The sequence below is a fragment of the Corvus brachyrhynchos genome, unplaced genomic scaffold (assembly GCF_000691975.1).
Source record: "Corvus brachyrhynchos isolate BGI_N302 unplaced genomic scaffold, ASM69197v1 scaffold60, whole genome shotgun sequence".
Lineage (NCBI taxonomy): Eukaryota > Metazoa > Chordata > Aves > Passeriformes > Corvidae > Corvus > Corvus brachyrhynchos.
In genome coordinates, this window is record NW_008236767.1 from 8,025,203 (window position 1) to 8,034,148 (window position 8,946).

Here is an 8,946-nt window from a genome sequence, read left to right on the forward strand (position 1 = left end):
CCAAGACTCAAATTTCCGATCCTATTATCTGAAAATATGCTTCAAGTAAAATAAATACACATAGGTTTTTACCTGGCTTATATTCAGTTTATAAAGAGATAGTCAATAACCCAACTTCTGAATATAAGCTGCTACATTTCAAAGTACTTTTAAGCCTAGAGATAGCTTTCTGACTCACAGGGAACACCACAATATTTAGAAGAGTTTTTTAGTTGCAAGCTAAGGTGATGTATTACTAAGTCAGAATTAATTATTCTTCAGAAAAAAAAAATCCAAAACAAGAATAAGATTATAATCTGTCTGATTGACGTTAAGCATTATTTCCAGGCTGGGGTTTTTTACATTTATTTATTTATTATTCTTCAGCAGTTACATTTTTTCTTACCATAAATAAATCCTATTGCTTTCCATTTGCATGATTCTTCTAAGACATATATACACAACAAAAATAATAAAATTTATTCCCAAGAAATCTACTCAGAAAACCCATTCCAATAATGACTAGCTTCAGGGTTGTTGGTTGTTTGGGTTTTTTTAAAAAACCTAAGGATTTGTCTCTAAGAGAAAAACAGTCACAAATGAAAGAAAAGGAGAAATTTAGTGAGAAAGTCTGTCCTAGGAGGTTGCACAGTTTCAAGAGACTTGTCAAAAGCACTTGATCTAAATACAACACAGCAGTGGGCTCTATTTGCAGTGGTGGCTCCACACTTCTCCATGAGGTTTGGAGACACCAGCTGTTTGCCCCTTAAGAGCTGCTGCTGTTAACAACTTTCTTCTCAAGTCTTATTTGTCCAAGCATAACTACTGAAGTCAGAAGGAGAAAGGAATACAGAGATGTAAATTCATGAGAGAAAATCCTGAATCTGTACCTGCTTCTTTTCTAAATGTGATAGAAAGATGATCACTTCCAAAACCTAGCCAAATTTTGTCCAAGCCATGTTTTGGCTTTTTATTCAATTTTTGGCTGTTTGGATGACTATCTTTTGGGTAGTTCCTCAAGCAGGATTTATTACAAGTAAGAAATACATACAGATGTGCACACAGCTTAAATGACTAAAAACTACATTGCTTACAACTTCAAAGAGTTTTATAATGAATGCTTTCAACAGGAATATATTTTAAGCAATATTTAATGCATTTATCACTATCTAAATACTTTGGATTACTTTTTTTCTTTTAAACCTTTTCCCCACAAACTTAAAGATAGTACAATAACAGGCTTAAATAGTTAGCACCGGAGGGAAAAAAAAACCTGTAGTCCTGTAAAGACAGAACAAAAATATTTTGTAATACATTTACCTAATCTAAATAGATTTGTACAGAAAAGTACGCATTTTTTTCCCAAACACTTCAGTCAATTTTCTCTAGTTTTGTTTTTATGTATATATAAGCACAAAATAGAATTAAAGTCCAAAACTGAATGTAGAACGTGCCTCTTGTAAACTTACTTGAGTCAAACATCAAGACAAGAAGTTCAAGGTTAAGACCACATGCCTAAAAAGAAATTTTAGTTTGCCTCCTGCTATAAGAACAGTATCTCTGTAACACCAATGAGTAGACAAAATACTGATTTTAACTGTACAAATTGCTTAAAGATTTTTAATGGCTGCTATTTTGATTAACCAGCTCTCTCCCACAGAACATCTGGAAATAAAATCTAAAATTATACAATCTACCTATCTTGCATTTGAATGATTTAATGCAGCCAACAGTCCTACATAATTACTAGGTTAATTAAATGGTTGGTTGTATTTAGGACGGAACAGAGTTCAGGGAAGGTAAATGTGGAGAGGAAATACAAGAAATACTTGGGCCTAGAACATGCAAATTTTGCTGGTGGTGACCTTTAAAAAAGATTCTATTACATAAGGTTGAAAATCCTCATCTCCGTACATAATATGCTGGCATTAATTTAAGGGTATTTTTTCCTTGTTCCATTTTCCAATCCTGTAATGTGGGTCACATCAATTTGTTTTAACAACAAGTCCTAATTAAGCCACAAAATAAAGAAAACAGACTATGGTTGGTTTACTTTAAATTTTTCTCATGCTTTGAGGCAGTTCAAATAGAAAAACTCCAGCTGCCATGCAAGCACCTACAACTCTGCTTTTCACAAGTTTCTGCTCATTGAAAAAAAAGATCATATTAAAATGACTAAAATGCCTAAAACTTATCAGAGTTTCAAGTCTGATACTAAGCCAATTTAATTAGGTGTTTGTCCACAAGGGTGCGATGTACCTGCAACTCTTACAGAGTACAAAAGAGGATTTAGGTGTCTCATACATTACTAAAATATGTTTTTAGGAGATCTCAGTTGCAGAGAAATTGCTGTTTACAGAAACTTCTGGCTTCAAAAGATGTATCTGTGTCTTCTCGCTACTATGGAAAGAAATAGGACTACAGTTACAACCTGCTATGTGAACTTTCTTTAAGAATTTTTAAATTTAAAAAGTGAGGCATGTTGCATTAGTAATTAACTGTCAATTAACAGACAGAACCTCAGGAAATAAAACTGCAAAACCAGAAAACCACTACTGAATAGTTAAACCCCCCCCAGCTATTAGATGTTTTGTAAAGAAAGGCTTCAAACAAACAACTTGGTAGCATTTGTTGCATCAGGTTAAGTACATGCAGAGTAAGAGTGCAACTCCATATAAAGAAAACTAAAATTTGTTTAATCTTTGAAGCTCTAACGAAGTTGAACCACACGTACTGCAGTATGTTCAAACTCAGTCCATAGTTATCTACATAACTCATTTCCAACATGTTTAAAGACACATAATATTATGATTTCCACTTCAAAGCATAGCTCAAAACTTTTCCATGCAAAGAGCTATCCCATAGATGCAGTTAGGAAAAAGATTGCTGCAGGCTATCACACAGATTACCAGATTGTGATCTTCGTCAGGAAAGAACTGCTTGGGGCAAACCAGAACTTCATTGCTCAAGTTCTCTAAAATGAAGAATTCAACATAAGAATTAGCACAGGAACTCTTATTACATGTTTCAAATTGATTCCAGCTGAAAATGAACCCTTTTTTGTCTCATACAGGTGATCAGCCAAGGGGTTTTCACTTTAAAGAGACAGCATTATTGAAATGTCACCTCTTTATGCGCTCTGTAATTAGAAATAATCTTGACATATAGGCCTTCTACTGCTAGTAAATTTTGCTATCATTACGGAAGCCCTTATATATCCAGCTATTATACTAGCATAGCCAACCAAACCAGTCAACTTTTTGTGTTCGCACCATGGCTCCATGACTATATGATCAAACCTAAAACTCTAGATTAACCTCACATTCTCCTAATGCCCACCCACTCATTGTCAACTCTTCCCTCCTCCCCAAATGACCTTCCATAAAGCTGTGCATTGAGACAGTCTAGCAGGGAGGGGGGGGAAATTAAAAAATCAGATTTCTGCTTATCAGTTCCCTGGGTGATTCATCTTGCACCTGCACAGTCAATAACTCAGGTACAGAGAAGTGGTATTGAAAAGAGGAAGACTGCAGAGCAGCCTCAAACTAGATTAAGCTGACTGCAGACCTGTAGTATTAAACTGGTAAAAAAAATTTAACTTCTTAATCCCCCAACATGATGTACATCCTTGGTGTCTGAACAGTGAGTAGCTATGTCCTCTGATGGGGAATCTTTGCCTGCATTCTCTGAGTAATTGCCAAAAGTGAGAAAACATACTCCAGCTTCCTGTCTCCCTGATACTAGAGATAGTTTAGGTTTTTCACCTAGCATTTTAAACAAGCCCTATCCTCAAAAGGCTATTGAAAAAGTTGCAATTTAAACACTTAACAAAACGCTCAGAAAATATATTAAACATCCTTACAGACATGAAGTGCAACTTTCCTCCATATTTGAAGCACTGTGAATAATTTCTTTTAGCCCACAATGGCTTCCTGCACCCATGTAAGATCCATTAGAAAAGACTGAGCAGACCCAAGATTTCAGCCCACGCTAGATCAAAAGGGGCATGAGAACTCTGATGTCTTTATCAAGTGTTAGCATCTCTGGAAGTTTGGAGAGGAATCTCTCAGTACTTCAGAATTCATCTCTGGAAGTTTGGAGAGGAATCTCTCAGTGCTTCAGAATTCTTCAGGAGAAAAGCGATAGAGAGGAAAGTATCAGGCTCTTTGCATTTATGTCCATCCTGCTACACTTAAGCATCAATCCTAAAACCCAAAATAATACATCCTTGAGAAAAAGCAAAGGATGTACAAACACCAGGCAACAAGGGAAAAACAAAAAAGCATAAAAGCATGTACTGTGTTCAAATAGATTGTTTTTACTTCCAGAGTAACCTCGGCAATCAGCTACTGCACCTTTCCACAGTTAATGTGCAGTGTAGAGAAAGTTTCATTCAGATAAACCTGAAGTGTTGTCTTTCTAGAGCTCACTTGACTCTAGTATCAGACAAATGAATCAAGAGTGTATCGAGGATTCAGTGTTTCAATGCAAATCTGCTCAATAAGATGATGAATACCTGTGTTAACCATTTTAAGCATGGTTTTTATATCACTTTCATTTAATCAGATATAAGCAAATTGGCTTGTTTGAAGAGTTACTGTCTCCAGTTTTGTACAGGACATTTAAAAAATAGAAGAAAAAAAAAAGAGAAGAAGGAAGGAGAATCAGCAAATGTAATAATTTCACCAGTGGCACTGCTGCAACATACCATGCAAATTACAGATGTTTGAACCATTACTATTGCTAAAATTTTTTGATTTGGCAGATTATTTTACAAGATATTAAAATGTTTTCCAGAAAAGCCACCCTGAATAAGACCCAAGGCAGACAGATGAATTACAAGGAGGTGGCTGTCAACATTTTCATGATTTTGCTATTTGTATTAGCATCTGGCATTAATGGTAAAAATACAAGACCTTCAACTAGTTGTGAGCAACTAAACTAGGCAATAGGACAAACTTCCAGAAGAAATCACTGCAGAATTTCTTAAACAGTATACAAAGTTTCCACCAGTAAGACACAAAGTATTTCTCATTTGTCTACAATAGACATACAGAAACTCTAACATAGTAATAACAATTCATTGTATATTTCTGAAGACCAATAATGTTACAAGAAAACACTTTGACACTGAGTTTCAAAAGCCAAAACAAAGCACGGAGCAGCATGCTAATTGAATCATGAGAATTCTTTTTGGTTCAGCAAACACTTGGACTTTGGTCACTTTTGCTCAACGAACAGTTTGACAAGTCAAAACATTTTTTAAGCCCCACACAGCATCCCGAATTTACATCTCACTTATGACCTCCAACACCTTAACACCCTTCTTCCTAAGGGTTTCAACTAACATGAAGAAGGAAATAATTGATAGATTGTAATACAAGAAATCAGATGACTACACAACTGTAAAGATCATAAACAAGCACACTGGACAGTAGTTGAGGTCAGAAGTTACAGAGACCAAATTTTTAGGTAGATATCGTATTTAAACAGAATCCATGGTGTAAAAAAATGAGATGTTATACCATAGCACAAATGTGTAGCTGAGAGACACCACAGAATGGATGGGCAATCCCACTTCAAGCATTAGAAGCACTGATGTGAAGTTCAATGCTCCCAACGAAATAACTTCAGCAGCAAAATGTGACCTGTTTAGTTGATGAATTTTCCCTGCTCTTTAGGTAAATTAAAAAGCTAATGGAGAGCCTCATCCAGATAAAAGCACACTCCAAAGTAGCCTTTACAATGGAGATGAGATAAAAAGTAGACGTTCTTGCAAATTAACAGGCACAACTTCTAGAAGTGATACAGTTAACTAAACCATTTGTAATGATAGCACAAAATTGCATTTGGATAAGTACATCAGGTCACCTTGAATGCATACCAAAAAAAGCCCCAAACAAACTTGAAGAAAGTTGAAATGCCAAAAATTAATCAAAGAATTACAGTAAGGGGCACTAGAGGGTCCAGAGGATGAGTAAAAGGAGTTAAAAACTTTGCAATACATTTGCACATGTAAGGAAACCACATGGTTAAAACAGCAAAATGAGAAAACTAACATCTCCTCGGATCTTGTAGAGAAAAGTAGGGGATGTCAAAAGATTCTTAATCGTTATTCCAGAGATTAAAGAAAATTTATCAAAGCAACAGTAGAGTTCTTTGATATCCTGGAGACTGAAGTCAACACAGCCTCAGAACTAGCTGAGGTAGGACTATGGGTTTTTAAATATAAATTACAGTTGTCTGTAGATAGAGATGATGCCTTGCATTGGAAATGTGGGGTGTGTATGGTGCCTAGCTTAACGGAGAATTCCTCTCCCACCTACCATCAGAAATGCAAAGAAAACAATTATTGCACAACTTATCTTCAATAAGAATTATGTTTAAGTAAGTCCTCACTTACATACTGTAAGACACAATACACCCACACAGCAACCTAATGATAGTTGACTTATAATCTGGACTTCTATAGGTAAGCATAGCTTACAAAGTCATCCATATTTTTTCAGCCATCTGTATTTGAAAAGTAGCTGGGCTGCTGATCCTCAGTCTTGCTGGAAGGCTCCTCCACAGGCACCTGCTAATGCCCAAGACATTTCCACATTTCACATCTCATGAAATTTGAGGGAGTTGATTCATGACCAGGTGTTATGCATTTGTTTCTGTAACAAAACTGTCCCTCATCTAATGATGCTTCAACTAACAATGGAGCAACTATCTATTACTTCATCTAGTGTTTAAAACTGATATTCTTCTTTTTGAGAGGCCACGTCTTTACAATGGGTTCTGCAAGCTAGTAACAAGCAGCCAAACTTTCCAGTAAGGATAATAACAAACACATGTTTCCCTCTCTAAGTATCCCCAAACTTTCAAATTTTTCCCTGGTTTTCACTTCTGTACTCTAAATAAAATCAATGGTATAGTCATAAAATTCTGCAAATGTAATTTTCAAAGAATGAGTAGCACTACAAAGCTCAAATAAAGATTTTTTTTTTAATTAGGACTGATTCGGCAGTTTCTAGTATATGACTTCTGAAAGTAAAAGTTAGAGTTCTATTTCTAAAAGATATTTAGTTCTGGAACTAAAACACCTGTGTACCTGAAAACACCTACATAAACTATAGTTAGAACTATTTTGGACTTAATCTATTTGTAGATTACTGTAAATATTTTCTGATGCAGAAACCTAAAAGCAGATTACTACATTCAGATGCTGGCATTGTCTTGAGTGCACAGATTTTGAAATAAGCTGTTAGCCTCAGTGGTTTGAGAGCTGTGAGCAAGGCCTTGGCAAGAAGCCACATCCTCTCTCAAGAACTGCTGCGAAAGTGAATACTTCTATCAAGCAAAAACTGCTTCAGACTTGAGGTTTTCATACTTCCCAGTCTCAATTACTTGCCATCTCAAAACCATTTCCTCATCTCATTTTCACATCCCTTGACTGCGGAAAGCTTGCTGTTGTGAGGGCTCCGCTGCTCCAGCTGTTCCTTTATTCACACAAGAGTTACCATCCCTTACCTCTTTCTGCAGCTGCAATTATGAAAACAGCATCAGCTTCATGCTGTAATTCCTATGGCTGTCCAAGGGATTCTAATTAGGAGTGTCATATACTAACAAATTTAAGAGGTTACATGTTAGTAGAGTGCCTAATACATTGCCCATACTGCTTCATCCCCTCAAAGGCATCTTTTAATACAAAGAGAGAAAATTTTACTCAGACTACAAATAAAAACCCATGGAATGCTTTTTTTATTCAGTCAGAGATTCAGTTTACCGATAAATTTATTTTTCAGCCATTGACAAACGTTTAAAGTGATGTTTAAAATATTAACTACCATATTCAGTATTCAAAATTACAACAGGGATGTATGTTTTTAAGGCATTAAAATTGAAAATCTGTATTCAGCATGCTTAATACTGGGTGATCATCACAGCACCTCCAGTCCAAGCAAAAACTGTAATTAACATAAACTGCATAGCAGAGGTCAGCAATTGAAAAAAGGAATTAAAATTAAAAAAAAACACTTCTACAAAGATAGCAATATTATCTCTAAACTCTTTTAAGCTTAAGAATATTTGAAATCTTTCCCTCTTAATTCATCATGTGATAGGTAAACTAATCCTGTATGGTTCATCCTTTAATGAACACTGTTCTCACTATTATTGCTAAATTCAAAGAGGGACAACAGATATTATTTCTGTGTCATCACCACATTTTACCACTGGAGCTCTATGCACACCAAGCTCAAATCCAAAGAAGCTACGACGTGGAAACGCTCAATCTGTGATAAAAACACCTCCTTTCTCCAGTACAGTGTACATGGCTGCATAGTGACTCCAGAAGTACAGACAGTTTTTTCCCTCTTTCAGGCGTGTACTGCTATGCTGAGAAATGCCAATGCACATAAAACTTCCCCTACATAAACTGTCCACACACAGTGGTCTGTGAACAGTCAGATTTGGTGAGGGGTTCTTTACTGGCGGGGTGGGAGGTGTGGGGATCACTGCCCCAAAAATCCTCCTGCTTCCATTTTTATGGATTCTTCCTCCTTGCCTCGATAGCTACAGAAACCATCAGCTTAGGTGCTCCATCTACAACTGATTTAATAATTTTGACCTAACCAGGTCAGTCTAAGGAGATAGTCCACATCCAAGTGTGGATACGAGAATAACAAAGACTTGAGATTGGGGCATCCCGGTTCTACCCCCATCTCCCGGAGGAAGAGGTCTCAGGGATACTCACAGATGCTGAGGCCTGCCCGGCGTTCATCTCATTCCTTCTAGGGAGCCTTCGAGGGGCGTCCCCGCCACCCAGGCCCGACAACTTTCCCCTCCACGTGAACTCCCTGGACAGGGAACGGCGGAAACGCGAGGGACACATCACGGCCATCTATCCCTGTGTCCCCGTCCCCAGCTCCCGCAGCGCGGGAGGAACCAGAGGGGGCCGGCGGGAGGGGAGGGAAGGGC

At 37.0% G+C, this 8,946-nt stretch overlaps 1 long non-coding RNA gene across 1 annotated transcript; it reads right to left on the reverse strand.

Annotated features, from left to right (window-relative positions):
* Positions 1 to 1,112: 1,112 nt before the first annotated feature.
* Positions 1,113 to 2,955, reverse strand: LOC108444999. Its single transcript, XR_001859732.1, has 2 exons — positions 2,889 to 2,955; positions 1,113 to 2,379 (listed from the first exon to the last, which is right to left on the reverse strand). It is a non-coding gene; the product is annotated as an uncharacterized LOC108444999 (long non-coding RNA).
* Positions 2,956 to 8,946: the final 5,991 nt, after the last annotated feature.